Source organism: Rattus rattus, chromosome 4 (genome assembly GCF_011064425.1).
Source record: "Rattus rattus isolate New Zealand chromosome 4, Rrattus_CSIRO_v1, whole genome shotgun sequence".
Classification (NCBI taxonomy): Eukaryota; Metazoa; Chordata; class Mammalia; order Rodentia; family Muridae; genus Rattus; species Rattus rattus.
The window spans coordinates 80,615,236-80,639,939 of record NC_046157.1 but is presented as its reverse complement, the minus strand read 5'-3'; the positions used below and the strand labels follow the sequence as shown (position 1 = coordinate 80,639,939).

At 45.5% G+C, this 24,704-nt stretch overlaps 1 non-coding gene across 1 annotated transcript; it reads left to right on the top strand.

Moving 5' to 3' along the window:
• Window positions 1-766: 766 nt before the first annotated feature.
• LOC116899918 lies at window positions 767-927 on the top strand. Its single transcript, XR_004387890.1, has one exon. It is a non-coding gene; the product is annotated as a U1 spliceosomal RNA (small nuclear RNA).
• Window positions 928-24,704: the final 23,777 nt, after the last annotated feature.

Genomic DNA, 24,704 nt, shown 5'->3' with positions numbered 1-24,704 from the left:
TCTCTATGGGGCATAGACAGAGACAAAGAAGAGGCAGGAGCAGACATGAGTCTAAACTCTCAGATTTATCTACCAAAACAAATACATCTACACATGCATACACACACACACACACACACACACACACACACACACACACACACACATGCAAATCTGGAAACCAAATCAAATCATCCTAGGCTAGCTAGCTCTAGCTCTCTTTGAAGATTTCTCATTTAAGATAGGCAAGAGTATATAATAATAGTAATATATAACCACAAAGATCACTTTGACTTTTCAAAGACACTTCAAGAAGATTATTTTTGCACTAGATAGCCATGCAGTCAGACTGCTCTCAATGTGTGTTTCAGCTTTGATCAGAGAAATTTTATTTGTGTGTGTGTGTGTGTGTGTGTGTGTGTGTGTGTGTGTGTGTATGTGTATATAGTGTATGTGTGTCTCTGTGTGTGTCTGTGTGTGTCTGTGTTAGCTTCCATGGAGGGCAGAGAGAGCATCAAGATCCTCTGGAGTTACAGGTAATCATGAGCTACCTGATAAAAGTGCTAGGAATCAAAGCATGATCCTCTATGAAAACAGCTACTGTGGACCCATTTCCCCATCTCCCTAAAACTTTTCTTCAGGGGGTAAAAGTTAATGTAGAAACTCCTAACTGGTCAGCATGCTGAGAAGTATCCAGTGACTGGTCTAACCTAAACAAGGCACCCATATCCCCCTTACAAAACCCTTAGAAACATCACAGGAGTGGCAAGAGAAAGACTGTAAGAGCCTACTTACCTGGCAGGGGAGGTACTGTGATCATAAAGGTAACTGTCCTAGGGTGAGACTTATCCATTCCCCTCCAGATGTGCTGATCACTGCAATTTCTGTAAATGTCAGAAGCTTGCATGCATAAATTGTGGGAGTGGAAAGCTGTTTTCATGCTCTCCCCCACTCCAAAGAAAGGCCTGTAAGAGGCAGAGGGCAGACTGTGAAACACTGTGCTTTGGGTATGACATGGCCCACCATGAACACACAGCATCCATGGCTAATTGTATAAGATGTGTACGTGCATGTATCGAGTCATTGCTCACCCCAGGGCTACAAAATAATGCAAAATAAATAAATCTTTAAAAAATATCTTTGGGCTTAATTTCAACCTCCAACCCCAGCAGGCATCCCCGGCTTACCCAAAAGCCACTTGTGCCAGGGAAACGGGTAGAATGCCTGCACATCTTCACCTTGCCTTCTGCTCCTCCAGATCCAACCTCCTACACTCATCCCCAGCTCTGTAACTGAGAACCTGCTGCAGTCTCTCTTTCTTCTCTGACCCCAAAGATCTCCTCCAACCTTCCTTCTCCCAAATCATGCCAGTATCCCAGCCTCTAGAACCAGTAGGCATTCCCTGGGAACACACCAGCTGGGCAGGCCAGGGAAACACGGCCACAGAAAACTTCATACCAGGCAACACACAGCCATCATACTCTCTGAAAATCCAGACAGGAAAAATAAACCAAGGACAAAAACACCCACCCAACAAAGCCAAAGCCAGATTCCAGCACCTAGACCTATAATCATACAAATCCCAGATGCCTAGACACTAGAGTAAAAATACAATCAATAACAACCAGGTTGATGTCTCTACTAGAGCCCAGAAACCCTACCACAGCAAGCCCTGAATATTTCAACAGAGCTGAAGCACAACAAAAAGACCTTAAAACAGCCTGTATGAGGATTGTAAAGTCCCTGAAGAGGATGTGAATCAATCCCTTAAAGACATCCAGGAAAATATAAACAGACAGTAAGAAGAAATGAATAAATCCCTTGAAGAAATGCAGGAAAACACAGACAGTGGGAGGAAATGAATAAAATTGTTCAAGACCTGAAAATGAAAATAGAGTCAATAAACAAAACCCAAATTGAGGGAATTCTGGAAGTAAAATAATTAGAATTTCAAATATAAACTAGGAAGGCAAGCTTTACTAACAGAATACAAGAGATGAAAGAGCAAATCTCAGACATTGAAGACAGAGAAAAAGGATACACTGGTCAAAGAATGTATTAGATCTAAAAAAAAAAAAACTTGTGACACAAAACATCCAGGAAATCTGGAACATTATGAAAAAAACAAATCTAAGAATAATAGAAATAGAGAAAGGAGAAAACAAACCAGTTGAAGAGTCCAGAAAATATTTTCAACAAAATCATAGAAGAAAAATTTCTAACCTAGAGAAGGAGATGCATATAAATGTAGAAAAAGAAACAGAACACCAAATAGATTGGGCAAGAAAAGCAAGTTCCCACATTACAGAATAAATGTACAGAAAAAAAAGAATGTTAAAAGCTACAAGAGGAAAAGGCCAAGTAACATATAAAGGAAAACCTATCAGAATCTCACTTGACTTCTCAGTGAAGAATCTAAATATCAGAAGGACCTGGACAGATTAGCTACAGACTCTAAGTGACCACAGATGCAAGCCCAGACTACTATACTCAGCAAAAAAAATTCAATTACTATAGAGAAAATAAGATATTTCATGATAAAAACCACATTTAAGCACTATTTACCTACAGATTCAGCTCTACAAAAGATGGTAGAAGGAAAACTCCAACCTAAGAATGTTAACTTAACTATGAAAAGACAGGGCATAAATAAGCTCAGACAAGAAAAATCAAAAGAAGAGAAACACATACACTACCACCAAAAACAAAATAATAAGAATCATCATTGATATCCCTCAATATCAGTGCTCTCAGTTCCCCAATGAAAAGAAAAACACTGACAGAACAGATATGAAGACAGGGGCCATTCTTCTGCTGCATCCAAAAATCACACCTTCTCATCAAAGATAGACATCACCTCAGACTCAAGGACGGGAAAAAGATATTCCAAGCAAATGGACCTAGGACACAAGCTGGTGTGGCCGTTTTAATATCTAACAAAATAGACTTTAAACCAGTCAGGAGAGATAGGGAAGGATACTACATACTATAAAAAAATTCCACCAAGAGGAAATTTTAATCCTTAACATCTATGCCACAAACACAAGAGCATCCAAGTTTGTAAAATACAAAGTATTTTTAAATCTGCAGTACCCGATTATCAGAAGATGGAAAGCGCTTCCGTGCTCATGAATTGGTAGGATTAACATAATGAAAGTAACCATCCTACCAAAATCAATCTACAGATGACTCAATTAACTAATTAATTCAATGTAATCCCCATCAAAGTTCCAACACAATTCTTCACAGATCTTGAAAGGACAAGACTTCAGCTTCACACAGAAACACAGAAATCTAGGATAGCTAATAGAATCCTGACTAACAGCAGCAGCAGCAACAACAACCACCACCTGCTGGAGGTCTCACTGCTCCCAATTTAAAGACGCAATGCAGAGATATAGCAACAAACAGCACAGCATGAAAACAGACATTCTTATCAGTGGAACTGAATTGAGGATCAAGATATAAATTCACACAACTGCGGACATCTAATTTTTTCCTTTAAGCCGGAAAGACTCAACTGCAAAAAAGCCAGCATCTTCAACAAATTGTGCTCGTCAAAACGGACAGCTGTATGTAGACATATCCTAATAGACTCCTAGTTATCACACAAAACTCAACTCCAAATGAACCAAAGGACTCAACATAAAACCAGATACACTGAACTTGATAGAAAAGAAAGTGAAAAACAAAAACAGTAAAGAAAAGAAAGAAGGAAAGAAAGGAAGAAAGAAAAAAAGAAAGAAAGAAAGAAAGAAAGAAAGGAGAGAAAAAAAGAAAAGAAAAGAAAAGAAAAAAGAAAGGCCTTGAACTCATCAGGACAGGGAAAGACTTTCTGAACAGAGCACTGTCCACACAGAAACTAAGATGAACATTTAATAAATGGAACTGGAAAACTTTTGTAAGGCAGAGGACGCTGTCATGCAGACAAAGCAGCAGTTGACAGAATGGGAAAAGATTTTCACAAAGTCAGCATCCGATAAAGACTAATGTACAAAATATATAAAGAACTCAAGCAACTAGATATCAAAAGACAAATAATCCAGTTTTTTTTTAAAAAAAAAAAAAATGAGTTACAGATCTAAACAGAGACTTTTCAATAGAGAAAATTCAAATGGTTGAAAAACACCTAAAGAAATGTTCAACATTCATAGCCATCAGGGTAATGCAAATCAAAACCACTTTTGAGATGCCATCTTACCCCGGACAGGATGGCTAAGATCAATAACACTAGTGACAGCTCACGCTAGCAAGGATGTGTACAAGGAGAGCACTCTTCCATTGCTGGTGACAGTGCAAACTTGTACAGCCACTTTGGAAGTCACTATGGCAGTTCCTCAGAAAACTGGAAACAGTTCCATCTCAAGACCCAACTATACCAATCTTAGACACATACTCATAGGACACACCACCCTACCACAAGGACACTTGCTCACTATGGTCACTGCTGCTCTATTCAGAATAGCCAGATATGGGAAACGTGTCCCTCAACAGAAGAATGGATAAAGAGAACTCAGCACAGTTACACATGGAGTCTTACTCAACAGTTAATGATATCATGAAACTTGTGGCTAATGTATATAAGTAGGAAAAAAATCACCCTGAGTGAGGTAACCCAGACTCAGAGAGATAAATATGGTGTGTGTTCACTCACGTGTGGATATAAGCCTTTAAATAAATGATAAGAAGCCACAGGCTCAGAGAGGTTAAGTATAGAGGAAGCGAATACATGGATCTCCGTGGGAGTTGGAAATAGAACAGATGTTATGGGTGGACTCAGGGTAGGGAAGGGGATGAAAATGAAAACAGGAGGAATAGGTGGGGAGGGGACGGGGACATGGTATTAAAGGGGGAAATTCAAGGAGAGACAGCTAGACTTGAGGGGCATTTGAGGTGTGATATAAAAACCTGGTACAAATGGAAACTTCCTAAAATATAAGGTCATCCCAATGAAGTCTCCAAATACTGAGAGCCTTCTCCAACCACCAAAGGAAGCTTCCAGTACTGGGACTGGGTTACATCCTATTGGAGTGTTGGCCAAAGGAGTCTCATGGAAATTCCCCAACAGCCCAGCCTAATGCCAAGACAAGACAATAGGCTGCTCTCCTCACTCTCACAGCAAGCCCCCCTCCCCAGGCTGAAGACAACACCCAGGCAGCTCATTAAACATGGAGATGTAGATCAAGCTGGTGACTGCATAGATCCTTCCCCCTCTACATTCTAGTGTCATTGGTATGGGAAGGTTCTTTGTAGACTGCTGAAAGGAAAATGTAAACAGCCAAAAACCTTTGATCTCAACTCTGTCCTGACTGCAGAACATGCTAAGGCAATAGGGGCTCATAGCTTATGGGGGTAACCAACCAATGTCTGATCTGACTTAAGGCCCACTCCACAAGATGGAACCCATGCCTGAGACTGATTGGGTGACCAAGAACAAAACCAAGGACAAAACCAAATACTAATGATCTGGGGTGGGGGGTAACAATGAAATGACTCCTGATGATAATTGTGTTACTTTCATAAATTGATTTGTTCAGCCATCCTCAGGGAGAGGAGGGGAGGAGGAGGCTTCATCCTGCAGCAGTTGGGAACAAATACAGAGACCCACGGCCAAACATTTCACAGAGAGACAGACCTTGGAACACACAGGGATTATCTGCTCAGAGGTCAGGGATCCCCAGTGGGGAGACAGAGAAAATGTGGGAACCAGGGGGGATGGAAAGAGAGCAAGGCCTTCTAAAATCAAATGAGCCAACCCCGTAAGAACTCACAGAGCCTGAAGTCACAAGCACAGGGCCTGCACAGGTCTGCACCAGGCCCTGTGTACATAATATGGCTTTCAATTTAGTATTTTTACGGGACTAAGTGTGTGAATGAGTGGGCCTGATTCTTATGCCCTTGCCTGGGGCTCTTCTCCTTCTGTTGGTTTGCCCTGTCCAACTTTGATGTGATCGTTTTTGTTTTATCTGATTGTATTTGTTGTTTAAAAAAAAAGTTCAATATTCTTATCCATTAGGCAAATGCAAATGAAAATGAATTTGATGCTCCATCTTATTCCAATCCCAATGGCTATTATCAAGAAAAAAAAATAAAAATAAAACAAAGATGCATGCTGGCATTTAAAAAAAAATGTTTAAGCGACCCTAAGTGACTAGCCGAAGTCTCATTTGGAGACAGATGTTTGAGGCCGGTGCAGGGGCTAACCCCAAAAAGGGAGATTAGTGGAGGAGGCGCTGAGGAAGCTTCAGTGTGTGGCGGTCACCTCAGTCCTGCCAAGGGGCCCGGATTCTCCAAGCCAATGTTATTCTTTTACAACGCCCTATCATTTGCGAGTTTTGAAATGAAGCCTGCCTCAGTCCCATCATTCTCACACGAGGGCTGCTTAGGAAAGCAGCAGTGAGATCGGCATTTTCCTGCTGCTCGGGCTGCTTCAAATGGTAACTAAGATAATGGAGGTTTTACTCTTTTTAAAATTAGCATTCTGGATCCTAGGGATGGCTAGCAGATTGCTGAAAGGACCTAAAAGCCATCTGAGGCATAGCACCCGCATGTGCTAGTGCAGTGCCTACAGCGTCCAGAAGAGGGCACTATACTGACAGTATAACCTGTTAGGTTGGTATGGAGGATATGGCCAGATAAGCAAGGAGGACCTCGGTTCTATCCCCAGAATCTCATGGGTACAACAGCCAGGTACTGTGGTATGTGCTTGTTCTAGCACTGAAGAAGTAGTGGGGTCGGTCCCTGGGTCTTGCTGACCAGCCAGTCCGTCTACTGAATGAGGAAGCTCCAGGCCGATGAGAAACCCTGTCAATAAGAAGGACACCATCTGAGGCTCCACAGTAAAGGCGACGGTCCCCTGGCTTCCACATACAGGAGCACAGGCGCGCAAGCACACGCTCACACGTGCACACTGGTACACTGGAGAAGGTACAGACATGGTGACTGGGTTTCCTATCATTTATCCCCTGTGGGTGTGGACGGAACAGGGGAGACTAGAGAGAGGTGAAGCAGTTTTGGGAAATCGTCATGCCCTCCTTTAACTGGCCCACGTGGGGCTCTCTGCACCTCAGAAAGGAGCAAACAGATGCAGAGGCGCACACATCGAGTGTAATTACATTGTTACTTATAGGTTCAATTAAATACTCTGGACATTTTTATAATGTAATTTCAGGTGGGATGCATTGCAGCAACGGCATTAACCTTTAATCACAGTTCTTTCCCTTTGCAATGCAGTAATGACCCCATTAATTAGGAACGGAATGGCTAAACGGGAGTAGAAGCAATCAGGTGATGAGCCCCCCTCCCTGGATCCCCTCCCTACACTTAAATCTGCCCTTTTGACTTTCTTCCCCCAAAGAAAACACATCTCAGGATGTGGCATGTATATGTCAAGAGAGAGGTGGAGGCTGCAACTCCTTCTCCTCTTAAGGGTCCAGGCATGAGACCTAGGCAGAATGAGCATCTAGTGACCAGGGTGTGATCTGAGGATGTCTGTTTATCCCTTGGGGTTTACTAATTACCCCTCGGGGGCGGGGTTACTTTTACAATCTGTTGCTTTTGGCTCGCGGTCTGAAGGAACCCTGTTCATCACGGTGGAGAAGGTACAGCAATAGGAGCATGAGGCTCTGTGCTCACATCTCAGTGGATCACCAAGCAGAGAGAAACGAGTCGGAAGCAGGGCTCAGCTACAACCCTCGTATTAGTTACTTTTCTGTTGCCATCAATGACCATGGCCAAGGCAGCTTACAGAAAGAAGAGTTTATTGAAGCTTATAGTTCCAGAGAGATAGAGATCTACCGTCCTCATGCCGGGCAGACATGGCAACAGGCAGGCATGAAGCTTGGATCGGGATGCTGAGAGCTCACATCTCGAACCACAGGCACAGAACTGCCAACACCATGAGCCGATTACATGCACAAAGCCAGCCTCCAGCGACATATTTCCAACAAAGCCACCCCTCCAAACAGCAGCACCAGCTGAGGACCGAGGGTTCAGATACACAAGTTTATGAGAGACGTTCTCATCATTCAAAGTTCCACAAAGTTCAAAGCCCACCCTCCAGTGATTAAGTTCCGTCAAAGAGGTGTGAAATGTTCCACAACCTCCCAAAATAGCACCACCAGGCACTGGAACACATGAGCCATAGGTTCACGGCTGAACCATGCCAAGGGGGCTACCGAATGGTACCGATGATGCCAATCTTCAAAGCAGCAGGACCTTGCTAAAGTCAGCTTTGCCTTCAATGCCTGCTCCCTGTTTCTGAAGGCTCCCAGAACCTCAGCAGGGTAGAGGTAACCCAGTGACCCCACTACCTGTCATATTTAAGACTGCACACTCTGCTCCCTCACCATGTAGGTGCCCATCCTTCTCCCCTGCTGTTTATGGGGCTTTAACATGTGCCAGAACTCATGAGAAGAGCTGCAGGGATTAATACAGATAGTGCTGCCTTTCTCAAACACGGTTCCATTCGGCTACACACTGTGCACAATAATGAGCTGATCATTGCTACGCTGAGAGAGTATGATGGAGGGGAGGCTTAGAGGTGGAGGGTGCACCTGGGTGTACATGGCAGGTACCACGGAGGCCTTCCTGAGGGGTGACAGACAAATTGTCTTTTGAGAACGTGATGTTGCTGCTTATGACATTGGCAGGGTGTGGAGTTTGATATGTCCTGGGAAGGGAACCATCTCTCACCATTGCTCAAGATCTTTGATTGGCTCAGACTGCCATCACCACCTGTAACCGTGAAGCATATCCCAGGGTTTGTTTGCAGGACTACCCACCCAAGTCCCTGACTTTAGCTGCTGTTCTGTCTTCAGAGCTGATGTCTCTGGATGGGACCTCATGGTGACCCTCGGTGACTCCCTCTTCCTGAGGTCCCATGTTCTCAGTCTCTTCACACACCTAGCTCCCCCGCCCCCCAGCACTAACTTGGGTCCGGCTGGATCTTCCCAGTTTAAAGTGACAGATCGGGCCACACCACAGCACTTCTAAACACACAGACACGGGGCCCTGACTCAACCCGGGACAAAGCTCCCCATACGAGTCAGCCTGACATTTCCATGGGGCGTATGCCTCCCGTACTTCAGAACTCATCAGATAAACAGAAAAAGATTGAGGTTTCAGTTAAAATACAAATCCAGATTTTTTTTTTATTGAAAGACTGAATACTAATGGCTCAGGAAATACGGGAATCTATTTTTCTCTCATCCAGCATTCTCAATGGGTATAGCAGGTGGCTCCATGGCTACCCAGACCCCTTTTATCTCTGTGCTCTGCCAGCCTCCACATGGCCCAAATTGTGCTTCTAAATCTTATCATGTTTAAGGATGAAGATGAACCATCACAAGGTACAAAGGGGCTGTGGACGGAAATTCCTAGAAAAGGTGAAGTGGGTGGGTTTGTTTTGTCTTCTGGCTGTGACAGATGATGTTTGGTCCTGAGAGGAAGCTGGGAGGGGAGGAGGGAAGGATAGGAGATAGAGCAGGAACAAAGGAGAAGCATGGATGCAGAAGGAACAAAGACTAGAGAGGGGCTAGGAGGCTAGGAGGATGGGTAAAGAACTGAGAGGGGGAAGAAGAAGAAGAGGGAGGAGGAGGAGGAGGAGAAGGAGGAGGAGGAGGAGGAGGAGGGGGGGAGGAGGAGAAAGAGGAGAACAGAGAGGGAGGGCAGAGAGGGAGGAAGGAGGAGGGGGGCGGAGCCCCTCCCTAGGGTGGGGAGAAATGGCCCTGTCAGTAACCCTGTTGGGTGTCATTGGCTTAGGAGCAGCCTGGAGAGGCAAGTAGCCAGGGTGAACCCCAGGCTTTCACAGGCAGATTCCAGAGGTCAAAGAACAGTCAGAAGAGCTGCCAGACTGTCACCATCCCCAGTTAGATGTGTGCTCCTGGGTGCATGAGGCAGTACCAGTTTCAAACGTTTATGCTTAACATTTACCTGACAGACTGGGGGACAAGATCAGACAGGTCTAGAGATGAGACCAAATCAACACAGCTCTAAGGGGTGAATCCAGGAACAGAAGCCTCGTGTATGGGTGGTAACAGTCATTCTTCCAACCCTCCTGCTAGCTCCAGAAATGTCCGACTCCAAGATGGTAGACCTCTCTACAGGTGTCCAATTCTCGTCTTGTTTATTGACCTGTTTTCTGTTCATCTTTGAAAAACTGCTTGGCTCACTGTAGGACGCAGTAAGTCTACCCGTCTGTCCTTGGCTCCCTTCTACTGTCACTTCTTGTTTTTCATTGGCTTGCCTCTAAGGAGCCTTTCTTCTCCTTGTCTCACAATCTGGCTCCATCCCTCTCATTGGCTGGCTTCCCTCTCTCCCGCCTCCCCATGCCTCTCATTGGCTGGCTTCCCTCTCTCCCTCCTCCCCATGCCTCTCATTGGCTGGCTTCCCTCTCTCCCTCCTCCCCATGCCTCTCATTGGCTGGCTTCCCTCTCTCCCTCTTCCTCATGTCTCTCATTGGTGGCTTGCCTCTCTCCCTCTCCAAGTCTTTCACTTGGCTGGCTTCACTTTCTCTTTTTCTTCCTTCCTCCCCTTCCCTGTCTCTCCCTTTTTTCTATTTACCCTTTTGTAAAACCTTCCCTCCTTCCTCCCTCATCCCCCCCCTGTTCCTCCCTCCTCCCTCCCTTCCTCTCCCTTGGGGCCTCCCCCTCACTGGCCATGCTCTTCAGACATCTCATTAAAGTAATTGTTGACCTGAATTCTGATTCTAGTGCAGCTATAATTATGCTCCACACGAAACCCCAGGGGATTCAAAACAGAGTCTTAATCTATTCCACAGGAATCAAAAACAACTCCCAGGGAAGGAGTTTAATCGTCAAGATTAGCTGACGTCTGCTCTGCCATCCTTGGGCGATGTCACCACAGCCCAGCACTGGCCATCTCTCTGCCATCCATACTCAGAGGCATCAATTGGCTTCTCCAACATCAACGAGACTTTAGAGTCTTATGTCTTTTTTTTTATTTAATTAATTGCTGGATGATAAGGCAGCTAGTGAGCTCTGTGAGACGAGTTCCTCATCTCTTACTGACCTCTGGGCTTGACATATGGTGAGGTCTATGCCCTGGACTACTCGACTGCCCGACCCTGACTGTCCTTAGGGGTTGGAGGTGAGGTAGTTTGGAGTTAATAACACAGGCTCTGGAGCAGGTGAGAAACACTGCAGCAAGCTCGTCTGAACACTGTTGCAACTCCTTTAATAAACTCCACCCGCACCCTATTGGTCCCAAGGAAGCGTCTCTTCTAAACAGCAGTTTCTGATTGGCTGGCATTTGCTGCACCAGCAATCCTTGGTCTCTCAGGCAGTCCTCAGTTAGGTCCTCCTGTAGGAGATGCCTTTGCAGCTTTTCAGCCCTCAGTGTTTACATAGATGTGGTCCTTCCATTCCTGTTGTAATACCCACAAGACCTAGGAATCTCCATTTGTCTCAGACCCCAGGGCAGAGAGCACAGAGGGCAGAAGGCAGTTCTGGTCAGAAGAACACAAATCAGGTCTGTTTGTGTAAGGCACACATCAGAAAATCTCTAGAACCAGAGTGGGTAGGTTAGTGTCCATTCCATAGAGGGTTCTAAGAACCGTTGGGGTACCAGCTGCCCCATGAATACAGAACGTTCCTCAGGGCTCACCACCAAGCAGACAGCAGGTCTCTACTCCTTGATTCTAAATTCTCTACAAGCGTCTTGTCCTTCCTCTTTGTCAGAATAGCTCCTGGGGAATCTCTCATAGCCCTGCTTAAAGTAGAGTGAGAAGGTTGCCCAGGACCTGGGAATCTACATTCATAGAGGTTCTCTGGTACACTTGATGCTCTTCATCAAGGCTTTAACACTGCTCTTCAATGTCTGCCCAACATACCAGCAGCATGGAGATCAGCGGGAAATGCAGATACCCAGTCCCCACCCAGACCTCCTGGGTCAGAAGCCACAATCAGACAACCTGGACTATAGAAGTTTCTGGTAAGTATAAATAGGGCAGGAAGAGAGGAGCATGCAGGCACAGGAACAGGCGCCAACAGCCTCAGACCAATCCATTATTTCCCCTCTTCACACGCATCACAGGTACCATAGGCACCCCTTTTTCTACTCTGGTAAGAGCCAGCCTGGGACAGATGGTCCCCAGGAGATGCTGTAGGTGGGAAGACTTCACATGCCTGCTGCTTCCCATTCCTGTCCCTTTAAAGATATTGACCTGCCGCACGGCTCCAACTTCATTTACTCATCCATTTCTCCTGAGAGAAGGCCACCACCTGATCCTCCCTCAGCTCTTAGAACTGATGGTCAGACTGATTAGAGAACAACAGGACAGTTTTTGTCTGTCATTACGCAATAGCTGCCATCACTAGGTCAACTCATCATGTATGACACACGAATCACGTATGGCCATGCTTCTCGGCAAATGAGAAGCCATTCCCTCCATCCTAAAGAACACAAATTGATCAATCAGATTCTGCACCAGGGCCACACGAAAGGTCCCCTCGTCTTTGAGAGTCTACTGTTAGTAGGAGTGTATGGGCAGGTTAAAGATCCCTCACGATTCCCCCAACATTCCCAGGAATTTCCAGTCAGTTCGTGGTGCATATTTAGGGCTAAGTGCACACCTGAGGTCAGTTAGGTTTCTATGGCTGTGATAAACACCATGACGGAAAGCAGCTTGGGAGGAAAGCGATTACTTCATCTTACAATTTCACATAACAGCCCGTCACTGAGGAAGTCAGGATAGGAACAGAACCTGGTACAGAGGCCATGGAGGAATGCTATTTACTGACTTGCTCCTCCATGACTTGCTCGGCCAGCTTCCTGATAGCACCCAGGATCACCACCCAACCCATGGGTGGCACCACCCTAGTGAGCTGGGCCCTCAATCATCAGTCAAGAAAGTGTACTACAGACTTTCCTCCTGACCAATTTGATAGAAACCCTTTCTCAGTTGAGGTTCCCTCTTTCAAAATGACTGTAATTTATGTCAAGTTAACATAAAATTAACCAGGACAGTGCATGTTAGCAGTTAGACCTTAATGACTGCGTGTTACCTAGCCAAGAAAAGTATATGGCAACAACTTAAGACTTACCATACAATTACTGTTCCTGTATTTTTTATGTGTCAATTCATTGTCTTAGGGTTTCCATTGCTGAGAAGAGACACTATGACCAAGGCAACTCTTATAACGGACAACATTTAATTGGGGCTGACTTACAGCTTCAGACATTTAGTTCATTATGATCTTTGTGGAAAGCATAGCAGTGTTCAAGCCCACACTATCCTGGAGGAGCCGAGAGTTCTACTTCTTGATCTGAAGGCACTCGGAAGACTACTGTCTTCCAGGCAGCTAGAAGGAGGATCTGAAAGCCCACCCCCACAGTAACACACCTCCTCCAACAAGGCCACACCTAATCTAACAAATCCCCACCTCCTAATAGTGCCACTTCCTGGGCCAAGCATATTCAAATCACCACACTCATTGGGAGGTTGTGAGTACGTAATAATCATAAACGTCCTTATTTGTAGAAACGTCAAAGCTCACTAAAATCATATGGCATGCCAAGGTCATTGTGTCATGTGACTAGTGACACCGACAATGTCCATTTAGGTACTACACTGTCCTACCTCCTGCAGCCTCAGAGTTGACTCATAAGCTTAGCACAGGGAAGAACGTGCCTAGTTCTTGTCACAAATCTCTTTTTGCTCCACCCTCCAGCAATTTGTTCTTCCCGATCTTGTATACCAGGTGTAGGAAGCCGAGCTGTTTCTGGAGCTTAAAGAATTCCATAAATTACTCCAAAGTCATCACCACAATCAAAGATTGAGGGAGGAAAATTTTTATTTAAAAAAAGTATGTATAAGTTAGGATTCTCTAGAGGAACAGAACTTGCAGAATGAATCTATATACACATAGGAAAGGGACTTACAAGATGTGGTTCAGCTAGCCCAATATTGACTGCTTTGTAGTGGCTTGGACTGAGGTTGCTTGTATTTTAATGCTAATCCTGGTTCCTCAAGACCTCGTTGTCCCAGAGACAAGAGTCCACACATAGACCCAAGTGACACCATGTGACCTTACTCCTAAGTTATTTCTGATTGGTGAATAAAGACACCAATAGCCAATGGCTGGGCAAAAGAGAAATAGACAGGTTTTAAGGCTCCTGGGACTGGGGGGCGGGGGGTTGGAGGAAAACCACAGGGAGAGAAGGTAAAGAAGGAGGGAAAGATGCCATGAATTAGGAGTCAAGAAAATATGGCCTTGAGGGCTGGCCAGTTGGAATTAAGAGCAGCTCAGATGAAACATAATAATAACTCGTGGTTATTGATAGCAAAGTACAGGGTAGATGTTTGCTCTTGTGCTGTCTAAGCCCATAGGTTGATGTCATTATGCAGGTGAAGGCAGACAAGATAAAACAAGGCCTGTCATTGGACGAGAAGGAAGGATGGGTGGGAACAATGTTTTAGAAAGAGGAGAAGGAGCAGAGCTAGCAGAAGGAGCTGGGAGAGCATGGCAGCAGATGTTGAGATTCTCCTCTGTGCATAGATACAGGTTGTTAGGAATGTTTTTAAGGGATGGGGGTGTACAGGATTTTGTGCTGTCTAGATGGACAAATTATATCTTATCAATTGGATCAGAGGTTATTGTGTGGTATATTCTTTCATGTGGTGACTTAACTGAGTTCAAGAGAAGGTGTGGTGGCAGGATACACCAAGCCTGCGGTGGAATTGGGATGTGTATTCCTGGTGTGGAAACAACCCACCAAGGGAATTGTGAGTAAAAGCAAAACAGCATGGCAAGGTGCCATACTGGAACAGCTCATGGACCACCCTGATCAGAGAGCACATGGGGGCAGTGCGGAGCCACTGAGATAGAGGTTCCCCACCGTGCTATGCGGTTCCACGGGTGCTGGTGCTAGCGTGGGATAAAAGGCTTAAAGAGTTATTTCATATCCACCGCAACATAAGCCTTAGAGGGACTGAATGTTCAAAGGCAGGGTAGAAACCCCAAGATTGGGATTAAATCATTTCTACAACACTGCTTACTGTACTCAAGGGATGTTGGGGAGTACCTGGAAGAGAATAGGGGACAAGGGACGTGAAGAAGGACGCCAAGACAAGAGTCTGATCAAGGTGACAATTTTATTTTTCCTCAAGGCTGAATTTATACCATAAAATGGGTAACAGAGAGAGGGGGGAAGTAAGAAACATTTACACAGGCCAAGGACACAGTATTCGTGTGGTCAGGGAGTAGGCTGATGTTGACAGGTTGTCAGAAAGGTCACAGGTGTGTCACATCTATTAGTCAGCAGGACGTTGGTTTTTCAGAAAGGTTACGGGTAATCACATTGGGTATCTTAACGTCACACGTTATCATATGATTATTCATCTTGACCACCACATTTGTATTAGTCTTCTGCAGCTGGCTGGGGATTTTCCATGAACCCAGTCATACTTAATTCTAACCATAATAATAACATCAACAATGGAGGGCTTCAAGGGCATCGCTCCCAACAGCTTACCAATGGAAGGTCCAACAAATGCATTCATTTTTCAGTTCACGAGGCTGGATGTTTCATCTGGTCTTCAGTGTAGGCCTGTATCCTAAAGAAGCAGGCTCTAGTGCCATTGAGGGAAAGGACTTGCTCGTGAGGAGGACGGTAAGCAAAGACAGCAAACTTCCTTGTTCCAGGCCCTTTCTATAGGCTGCGAGCAGGTGTGGTCCAGACTGAAAGCTCTTTCCACCTCAAAAACATCTGCATTAAATATGTATCTTCTCGCTGCAAAGATCCCGATTAGAAATGGGCCTTTGTACTTCGAATGTTTTAACTAAGAAAAAAAGAAAATCCCTCACAATATGTGCTGAGTTAATTCCAGATGTAGCCGAGCTGTCAACCAAGGACCAGCACCACAATAGCTGTTCCTCTTCTGCCTTTCACCTTTCTATTCAGAAAACAGAAACTGGCTTCAATGCACGGCTCTAGAGTTAAGAGCACTGGTTACTGTTCCAGGTTTGATTTCCAACACACGCATGGTGGCTTACGGCCATCTAAGGCTCTAGTTCCAGGGTATCTGATGTCCTCTTCGGACTTCTGCAGGCACCAGGCACATACATGGTGCACAGACACATATGCAGATAAAACACCCCTACGCGTTAAAGAAATTAAAAAAATTAAAAAGAGATATCACCCTTACACTATGCCCTTGCATTAGAGGCGAGGTCATTGTGCCCTAGAAACTTAAAATAAAATGACAGGGACAAACACAACAGCCAAATAGAGCAGGTCTATTGGGAGGTGCAAGTGCTGACCGGCGTACATGGAGCAGAGCCGAGGACAAGCTACTGGTGATGGAGCGAGAACCAGAATGTGGCCTTCTCAAGGCCCCCCATTGCCCTCACTTCTGAAGGTGCTCGACAGACACTTGCTAAGCGTGTGGGATCGAGATGTCATCCTCAAAAGTTTCACATCTCGGCCATGGAGGATGGCCTTGGTACTATTTGAGAAGATAAACAGTATCCTTGCTTGAGGGCAGCAAGGTTCAGGAACCAGGAAAACAATGGAAGCTCAGGGAGAGAGTTGCAGTTATTTGAACGAGAAGGAAGTAGTAGTCACAGACCCAACAGTCAAATTACTACCGGGAGCAACTGAAAAATTACTACCTGGGGCCACAGAGTCAACAGTATTTTGTCCTTGGAGCATGTTGAAGTCACCCTTCATTTTCAAAGACCTTGGGCTCCGTGGCCTGCCCTCCCATCTCGGAGGTGGGGAAGAGGGACGCTGAAATCAAGTGGTAGGCAATCGTTTTGAATTCTATCCCCCTCTTCATGAAAGAGTGTTTATCTGGGGCCAGGGAAACTCCACCCACAAAAAACAAACAGGAAATCTTGGGCTCATCCATCAGAGGAGCAAGTTCTTAGAAGACGTTTTCTTAGATGGTACAATTCTTGGAGCTATTTAAATTCCATACGCTGGTACCCTTTTCCAAGCCCTGAGACATAAAGCGAAGGAGGGGGAAAACTAATAAACTGGGCTTATGGGCACACCAGGGGATATCTAAACACAGAAGTTGAAGGTTCAGGTTGGCCTGTCTCAATTAAGGGATGGCTATGTATGTGGAGCGGCTGTTTGTGTAATGGGAGGATGGGCAAGATCCAGCCATCCAGCCTGGTTGTAAAATTCTCAGCTTCCTTTACAGCTATTGGTGACTTGCCAGGACAAAGGTGGGATCTAGCTTCTGATTGAGGGATAGAGAGAAAGAAGCACCTATGAGAAATCAGAGGCCGGGCTGCTCACCCAGAATGCTTTGCGAGCAGAGGTGGGCACGAGTCTCCACAGGCTATAAAACCTTGCCTGTTCTGGCTCTGTTCCAGAAACTTGGTAGGGTGGCACCTTGTGCTGGGGATTGTATTGTAAGAATGAAAAGAAAAAGAGGGGGGGGGATGTACGTGAGTGTGTGTGGAAAAGAGAGTTGAGGGAGGGAGTGGGAAACCCTGCAGCTACAAAGCTAACCTCCATTATCTTCCTGGGTGATTTTAAAAATGTGGGCCAGAGTTTTAAGTACTGTCCCTGCCTCATTTCTGGCTAATGATGTCAGCCTGCCTGGTGCTGACTCTTGCTGTCTTTTTAGGGTTTTCTAGAACTCTTGTCCCTGCCTTTCCTGTGCCGTCCTGAATTGGTTTCAGTCCAAATAGCGCTTTTTTTTTTTCCTGTGGAAAAAAAAACTCACAACTGGACGGGGACTACCTTCAATTCTTAAGTAGTTAAAACAAAGCTCTACTCTATCCTACTTGGGAACCCTATCCTCCTCCTAAGGATAATCTTTCTCTAACATTGAGGCATTGAGGATTCATCAAGGCCTGACTGCTGAAGGAGAGCAAGGGGCAATCTATTTAAACTCACAGTAGCTTTGAGCTTTCCTAGTTAAGGAAAACCAACAATAACAACAGAACTAGGCTAAACAGGCTTAAACTAGTGGTGGACCTGAGCACGCAGCTTGGTGTCAATTCACCAAGAAGCCCAAGCCCCTCCATTGGTAGGAAGCTTTTCTACCAACTGGGCGAGTTCCCCCTACTCTGTAAAATGAGTGGTCTGGATTCGGATGGCAGATGTCTCTGGAGAAAAGCTTTCTCCTCGTTTGTTTTAGGTTTCCTGGTATTCTGTTTACGTTAGGCTGCTGAAGAGTTCCTTTGCAGAAATGGGATCAGCTGGGTCGCTAGGGAAGCCAATGAGGTGATGAGCTGAAAGGTGTCTTCTGCCCTGAAGAGAAAGGGGGTGTGTGAGTGAAGGCAGCAGAAGCATGTGATTTAGGGGATTGCTTAAGGAGCAGTGTTTTCCATGACTCTTCTCCTGGAGTCATGGCTAAGCATTTTCTGGGAGTCCCATGACTGAGACGGTCATACACTTCTGTTCATTTGAAGGAAAGAAGGTGGGGAGAAGTAGCGTGAGGAACCGGCTCAGCCTCTGGGATGCTCGCATCTACCTGTCTCATAGGCTTCAGTTGCTCTTGAATGTCCCCTCAAAGCCAGTGTTGTTCTGGACAGATGTAGGGACGGACTCCTGATTGAAGGCTCAATACAGAATGGGAGGCATAGTGAATCCATGTTCAGTACAGAGACTAAAGAGCTGTGTATTCTACAAGGGCCCAGTATCAGGATGAACAAAGGCCTCCAACAAGGCCCAGGTCTCCTGGGTGACTTCTTTTCTGTGGGAAAACATAGTCTAAAGAGTTTCCATTTACCTCAGATCTGCGCATTAACCTTCTCAATAGACTCCTCCTGGAAAATGCAGTAACTGGCTCCTAAGAGCAGCCTCATCACAAGTGGTAGGCAAGGTCCTGGTAAGGACAAGACCGAAAATCCATACTCCAGACAAATACTCATATCAGGCAAAAGAGGGGTTGAGGAAGCACGTGAAGTCTGAGTAACCCAAGCAGGGAGTGCTAGGCGAGGAAAAAGGTCAAGGCCACTATGCATGGGTCTGATCTGAGAGAATGTGCCTAAGGAGTGCTCAGCCTGTCAGTAGACTTTGAAGCACAGTGTAAAGCAGCATTCTTGGAAAAGTGGGCAAGCCATGCGAGCCTTGGTGCAGCTCAGGTGTGAACCAAAGAGCCTGGGGATGAGACATTTGGATGAAGCTTCCCAGTTTAAGTGCTTCAAGGACTTGGGGATGTCAGTTCAAATTGGGAGGTGAAGGGATCAGGGTCTGGATGGTGAAGAATTGGTACCTGGCTTAGTCGTCCTCCTGCTGACTACAGCATCAGGTATAAGGGGTTTACATGTAAATGTAGCTGCATGTGCAACGTGATATAGGTTATGGGTGAGATCTCTCTTTAGGCTCTGGATATGGCCTTAGATCTGAACTTGGGTTCGTTCCTTATCACTAAAAAAATGTCTTGATCTCAGATTTGGCATCCCTCGAGGCTGGGAGAGCACAAAGCCTGTCACACAAGCATGTGCTCAGTGAACTCCATGAAAGGGAATTTTGTTGGGTCTTAATTGTGATACTGAAACCATGAGGTTTTGCTACCACTGTGATAAGACACCCTGATTAAAAGCAGTTTGGGGAGGAAAGGGGCTATTTGTCTTACATAACCCAGGTTAGAGTTTGTTGAGGGAAGCCAAGGCTGGGACTGAAGTAACCACCTCAGGGGAACTCTGCTGGCTGGCTTGCCTCCCCATTCTTTCTCAGCCGCTTTACACAGCCCAGGACCACCTACCTGCCCAGTTCTGGCACAATCCACAGTGAGCTGGGCCTTCGCTCAATCATTCATCAAGAAAATGCCCTGCAGACTTGCCTACAGGCAATCTGATAGAGGTGCTGTTTCAATTGAGTTTCCTCCAGCCAGGTACTCTAACCCGAGACAAGCTGACAAATCAAAACAAAACAAAACAAAACAAAACAAAAAGATACTTTTCAAAACCCAACTTCCCACCACAACCCAAATACTTGTTGCAATCAGAGTCTTGTAGAAGACACGGGCAGTTGTCTCAGTGTTACTGTTGCTGCAATGAAACATGGTGACCGAAAGCAAGGAGGAAAGAATTTGCATGGCTTACACTTCCACATAGGACAGGAACTCAGACAGAGCAGGAACCTGGAGGCAGGAGCTGATGCAGAGGCCATGGAGGGCGGTGCTGCTTACTGGTTAGCTCATGACCAACTTGATTCATCCTGCTTTGTTGTGGAACCCAGGTGCCCAGGGATGGCACCATCCACGGTGGTGTGAGCCCTCCCCCATCAGTCAGTAATTAAGAAAATGCCTTACAAACAGACCTGAGGAAGGTATTTTCTCAGTTGAATTTCCCTCCTTTCAGATAACTCCAGAGTATGTCAGGTTGACAAAAAACTACCCAGCATGACAGTCCGGTTTTGATTTTGTTTACATTTCTAGATTGCTAAAGGGAGGCTTCAGGGAAATATTCCTCACTGGGCAAGGCACAAGGATACCAATATGGCGGCATGCAGCTCTTCCCTGGTGTTCACCAGAAAGAGCCCTGTGTGCACCTCCCAGTGTTAGAACTCATTGTTCTCAGGATGGGTCCTGCATTCCTGTTGCCTCTGGGCTTCATGCACACCACACACAATCTCTGACAAAAACATGCTATATCGTTTTTCCAAGGGCAAACAGGGCAGCTGGGTGGATGGAAAGGCAAGCAAAAAGATCAGGGCTTCACAGCAACAAAACCCTAAGATAACTGTTATGGTAAATAATCACAAATTAAAGCATTGGTGTGGTGTGTGTGTGTGTGTGTGTGTGTGTGTGTGTCTGTGTGTCTGTGTGTCTGTGTGTCTGTGTGTGTATACCTTTATTTTGAAAACCACATACATGTATGCAATATATCTTGACAAACCCCTTTCTACTCCTCTACTCAAACTTGTTCCAGATGCTCTCAACATGCCCCCTTTAAAAATAATTTAAAAAAACTTTCTTTAAGCCTACTGAGTCTGATTAGTGCTGGCCACTAAGCACTGGTGTGGAGTCATCCACTGGGGTTATGGCCAAATGACCCTGCCAAAAAGAAGTGACAAAGTGACTGTCACTCCTCCCACACACAATCGTCAACTGCCAGAAACAGCTCCTCAACTATATGTAATACTCTGCCAGAGTTATACTGGGCATTTTCAAGAGCTTGATCCTGTGCAGCTAACCATTGCTGTACTGAGGTCATGTGAACAACAGGCAGGTCCTGTCTAGAAGACAGCACCTCACAGCACGAACACTCTTTCTGACTTCCCTTCTGAAATCTTCCCCTGAACCTTAGTTGATACAGATGTGTTGTCTTCAGCTGAGCCCTCCCGGTCCATTATTCTGTGCACATTGAATAGTTTCAGGTCACTGCATTAAAAACTACCCATTGCAGTATGATCTTGACCTCAGCTGAGTGCAGCACACAAGCATGCACGGCCAGAGATGGAGAAACAACCTATCGGGTATGGGTGACTCATCCCACATCCATCTTGGCAGTTCCAGCTTTTCAGCCTCCTGAGCTCTCTACATGAGGCTCTGAAAGGGATGTGGGCATGGAGGTCCTTTCTGCCTGAAGACAATGCTCTGGTGGGTGTAGATCACCCCAGTGCCAACCTGTTGCTTGCCAACGACAAGCATGACCACGGTGTTGTACTCCTCATCCTTGGGTGTCTAGGAGGTCCTTCAAGCTCATGGACACGGACCTCTCAGCAGCAATACCTTGGGTGCTGTGCTCCCAGATGTGTGGTGGTACCCTGAATGTTGTCACTTAGAAGCTCTCCCTCTATTCCATATGGGCAAAGTATGCACTCATGACTGCATATAGGTACCCACCTTGGAGGACAAAGCTGTTTATGATAGCCTGCATCCCTTGAACCAGTAGTTTGAGTCATGTGTGTCATGTGTGTCAGTCAGCATTTGGTCCTTGTATCACTTTCTTGCTTCCTCACAATCTGGGCTATTCCTGAGCCCAAGAGTCCCTCACCAAAAGCCACTTGTGGAAGAAATACTTCTGCAGGAGCCTTGCCATGCAAGGGATAGGCCATCCTTTCCCACTCTGTCACCCAGTAGAAGGCATTCATGCATAACTCATGCAGGCACATGCTCAGCTTGGTCATAATGTCATTGAACGTGAAGATCTTCCAGAAGTGAGGCTCAAAACCGTCTTTCTACATAACCCTTGTTGACCCGCCAGAGCTCACTATGTTGGATCAGGATGGCCTCAGACTTACAGATCTGACTGCCTCTGCCTCCTAGTGCAGCTATGAAAGCCACAATCTAGCATGCCCAGTTAAGATTCAAATTCTCTCTTTTTATATTAAAATCACTTTATTTAAAGAAAAGGTATAATGGTCTCTTATTGTGTCATTTATAACACGTTGACAAGAGAAGCTCAGAGTGAAACCAGGTGCCTTAGCTCACACCTGGAATCTCAACATTCAGCTCATAGGAACGCAGCCAATATGTAGACGCCACCTTGGGCTACTGACAGAGACACAGTCTCAAAATAGCTATATCTTTTTTACATATTGCAAATGCTTAATAAACATTAATGGGAGTGTGTGTGTGTGTGTGTGTGTGTGTGTCTCAGAGGGTAGAACCTTTATGAATTTCTAGTCCTGGTATCCCCCCAAATTCTGTCATCAGCTGTAATCAACAGCACTCTGGGGACAAAAGCGAGCAGTTCCCTCAATACTTAGGAGTGTCAGTTAAATTCCCCAAATGCAGATAATGGGAAGATAGTGTCAGCGCCATTACTCACCAGACTGATGATGAGCTCATGCTAACAGGAAACCACCAAAGGTTGCCACTGGAGTGAGCGGAATGAATCCTCTCTATTCTATGGCGCCGCTGACATGAGATGTGAAGTGATCATTCTTCACACGCCCATCAGTTCTCCAGTGCAGAGCTGCTGGGTGCTCCCCAAGTTCCACTTGGTTCTGACCCCCAAATGGCAACAGTCACAGCCTACAGATCAGAGTCCTATCACAAGACCATTCTCACCTCCTGCTGATTGCCAGTCACCGGACATCATCTCTATGGCCCAGTTGGCTGTGATTTATCCTCTGCACTCTTCGGTTTCTCTTTCTCTTATCATCACGCCTCTGCCTAAGAATGGACCAGTCTCTGCCTTAACAGTTTGCCATCAATGTAGTGAAGTAGAATGGAGGTCTTCAGCATCCTGAAAGCAAACGATTATCTTAGATCATTGCAACTGAGTCAGGAAGGATTCCAGAACCTAAGGGCTATGAATGAGTGATACATGTGCTTGTTAGAAAGGATTTGTCTTGCTGAAAAGGATTGTAGGATAACTATGCTGGGCTAATAACTCCAGAGTGCCCAAGGCAGCTGATCAGGAGCAAAGACATCACCTCCAGCGCTACGGCTGTGGTCGCCTATTTGACTGACTTTGAAGCCATCCTGTAATTCAAGCAGGTGATAAACTGACCCACCCCTGCTATATAATTAAATTATAACTATCACTTGATTTGGGGCCATGAAAGGGACAAAGGTAATTTTAGAGGTCTCACCTTGGTACTTCCTACCTTGAAGGTGATTGCTCTAAATTTAGGCAATTTAGTATGAGATAGCTCACAATAGCCACATCTTGGTCAAGTTCTATCTTTAGATTCCTATGGGAATCCATGAAGGTTGCCTTCCTAATTAAAGATTTGGACGAGGAAACGATTCACAGGCTATCATCACAGCAACTCTTAGGATGCCTTGGTCTTTTGTTGTCTAGCTTCCATACTCCTCATTGTATCAAAGGGATCGATATGGCTGAGGTCTCCCTTGATACCAACTGCAGTTCAGGCAAATAGCCTATCCAAAATCACCACATGTAACTCTATGTACAGTTACCATATATTCCTATGGAAAGGAAGGAAATATTTATAGGCTTTGATTTTTTCAAAACATGCTTTAACAAGGTTTCCCAAATGCTTTGACCCCGCTTCTAGCCCACCTTTCAAAGGTAGGGGAAAAAGATGGTGAATAGGACAAGGGGGTGTGGACCTGTTTAGAAGTAATTCTTTGAGGTGATTCCAATCTCCGTTGCCAGGACACCAGCAGTCCAGTTCAGTAGTGTCAGGATACCAAACAGGAATCAGCAGCAGTGGCATGATCCAGCAGAAACAGCCAGGCCTCTGCTGAATCCACACAATCCAGTGGGAGTGACTAGGACCAGCCAGGATGCCAGGAGAAATTCTCTGCTGTGCCTCTTTCAACAAAGCAAAGATAAGCAAAGACATTGGATCAACAAAGCATTGCAAAGCTAGCTCTGCAAGCATGCCATCACTGTCCATTGAGTCCTATTCATACATGACATGTCCTCCCGTGGGTCTTGCCTCAGCAAAACCCCATGTAAGTCTGCGTCATATGACATATCCAGACGTTTCCACTTCAAATATTCACATTTGCTATGATAGTATACAGATTTCCTGACTATGTCCCTTTCCCTCTTCTGGCTTCTCCACAGAAACTAGGTGATTGAGCCCTAATAGATAAAAATCTCTAAAACAGTGCCTTACATCATGGATCTATAGGATATGCAATCAGTAAATGGCTAAGTGATAGGACAAAGCAAAATACTCCCTAATAAATCCTCTGTGACAGCTTGCTCTTTTCTCCCTATGGGACGTTCAAGTCCCTGTTTGTATTGTTTACTTTCCTAATGCTGTAATAAAACACTATGACAAAACAAATACCTAGAAGAGTTTATTTGGACTTAGAGTTCTGGGGACTTAAAATCCATGAAGGGAAGCAGGGAAGAACAGGAAGCTGA